At 31.5% G+C, this 2510-nt stretch overlaps 1 protein-coding gene and 1 pseudogene across 2 annotated transcripts in view; one reads left to right on the top strand and one right to left on the bottom strand.

The window, feature by feature from the left end:
- The window catches only part of GRID2 (glutamate ionotropic receptor delta type subunit 2), a 1244993-nt gene that overhangs the window by 1152666 nt on the left and 89817 nt on the right, over positions 1–2510 (bottom strand). The gene's annotated exons all lie outside the window — the stretch shown is intronic.
- LOC102878981 overlaps positions 1–2510 on the top strand; it is a 152247-nt pseudogene that overhangs the window by 70446 nt on the left and 79291 nt on the right.

The following is a 2510-nucleotide window of genomic DNA, read 5'->3' as shown; positions in this document are numbered from 1 at the left end:
AGAAAAATTCAAAATTTATCTGGAGAAACTTTAATTATCTTTGCAGGAAATTCTTAATATTCTCCATTTATTTGGGTAATTGTTCAGCTCTTATAAATAGAGTGGTGCCCTAAGCAACTGCCTAACTGGCCTACAACTAATTTCAGACTTTATCTTCAAGTGTATATAAACAAATACAATCCATTTACAATATTCATGCTCACTGGGATACTCCCTGGTAAACCCCCACTCCCCGCCCCACCCTTCCACACACACATTTCCCTTGCCCTACTTTTCTTACCTTCTAGTAATGTTTCTTGCCAGACCTAGAGTTAAAGAAATCTTGCTCAGGTGAATTATAAAGGAGCCCATGGCTTTGTCAGCTCCCAGTCTCTTATCTATTTATGATGTTACTTTTCAAATTACCCACACCCTTTCTAATCAGCAAGTTTCTTCTAATGGTAGAATTGACTGCAGGTCAGTGTGTGCTTGGCTGTGAAAAGAGAAAGAACTGTTGTCTAAATTTTTTTTAATTAAAGAAAATACAGATTTCATAACAATATGTTATACATGATATGAAAATTTTATTGGTGTGAATCTACATTATTTTTAATAATTTACATGAAAAACTACTGAATTATGAAAGACAAGTATTAACTCAATTTGCTTCCTAGACAGAAAGCTTAAATGCCAGACTATTTGGAAAGAGGAGACCAGACAGCCCTCTTACTTTGGACAGAAGCTCTAGGTCTTTTCCAAGGCAAAATGTCTCCACTCATTGCCCATAATGCTTTGCTGTCCTCTATTACTAGGCCAGGAGTCTTGTACACATTTTTTTTTTCAAAATCTAATCATTAAGCTTACATCAATGGGTGTTTGACAGTAACATTATAATGATAATGACTTGTTTAACTTTGACTTATCAGCACTTCCAAGACTAAAAGCCTAAAATGTACAGGGATAAGTGAACTTTTATTTTCTTGAAAGTATTTACTATTTTCATGTGATATATGTCTTACGTCCCTCTATTTCTAAAAAAGATTTAAAGTAGTTATACCAAATTTAGTGGAAATATGACCTCATGAAATATTTTCATATGCTGAATTTTTTGTATTTCTGAATTTAGGCAGTGACCTACTTTTTAGTTGAGACTCAGGGACATTTTTATCCTAATCAAATTTTTTTTCCTTACATATTATGCTGAAATTCTACATATATTAAAATATGAACTATGGGTACAGTCATCTCAGACACCAAGTATAAAAAAGACCTTATCCCCCATAGCACAAAATAAAGTACTATTTGAGTATGCTGAACTACCTGATCCCTATTATAATATTTTTTCCTTTTTTACATAGAGCACTTATCAAAATTTGTAATTACATAATTACATATACGCTTATTAGCTCAATGTCTAGCAACTCTGAAAGAATGTCAATTCCATGACAGCAATGATCATTTATAATTAATTGCATAAATAAATACAACTAACACTTTGTAGGTATTAATAAAGTGCCAGGCACAGTTTTAAGTACTTTAAATACATTAACTCATTTAATTCTCATAAAAATCCCATTATCATTATTATTTGTACTTTGCAAAAGGAATAAAAAGAAATGTTAATTAACTAGCCCAAAGTCCCAATGCTGCGAAGTTTGGGGGCCACTCTTCAAATCCAGGCAATTCCCTTGCTGGCATTCCTTTTTTTTATCTACTATATTATTTGTCTTGGTTAGGACACTCGCACTGCCTTTTTTTAATCCTAGCCTCACTCCATATTAACAGATTAACTTAGGGAAAGTTGTTTAATTCTCTGTTTCCTTTTGGAAAAAAATTAATATATAATGCCTACTACAAAGACTTTAAGATAAAATATAATTAGACATTACATAGAAACCCAGCTCCTAATATCATGCTTGCTTCATTGTAGTTATCCAAAAAATATTTGTTAAATAAATAAAGGGGAAATTACTATATAAACGCATGAAATATGCCCATCCCAGTTTATTTCTTTGTTTGTATGTTTGTTTATTGTTTAACTTATTGCCAAATTGCATATAACTCCTTCAAGAAAAACATTTGTTAAAAATGTAAATGAACTCCTAAAATAAAACACAGGATTCAGTCTTTGTGAACTTGGATTAGACATATGGTTTCTTAACTATAACAATGAAAGCACAGCAACAAAAGTACAGATAGATAAACTGGACTTCATAAAAATTCAAAACTTCTGTGCATCAAAGGACACCATAAAGTGAAAGACAACCTACAGAATGGGAGCAAATTTTTGCAGATCATATATGTGATTAGAGACTTGTAATGAGACTATATAAAGAACTTCTATAAGTTAACAATAAAAACACGAATAACCTAATTAAAAATGGGCAAAGAATTTCAATATATATTTCTCCAAGGAAAATAGATAAGGGTACAATAAGTGCATGAAAAGATGTTCAACAACATTAGTCTTTAGGGAAAGGCAAATCAAAACTTCAAGGAGATAACATTTCATGTGCACAAAAATTGGTTAA

The sequence above is a fragment of the Pteropus alecto genome, unplaced genomic scaffold, assembly GCF_000325575.1.
Source record: "Pteropus alecto unplaced genomic scaffold, ASM32557v1 scaffold63, whole genome shotgun sequence".
Classification (NCBI taxonomy): Eukaryota; Metazoa; Chordata; class Mammalia; order Chiroptera; family Pteropodidae; genus Pteropus; species Pteropus alecto.
This window is presented reverse-complemented; position numbering and strand designations above follow the sequence as displayed.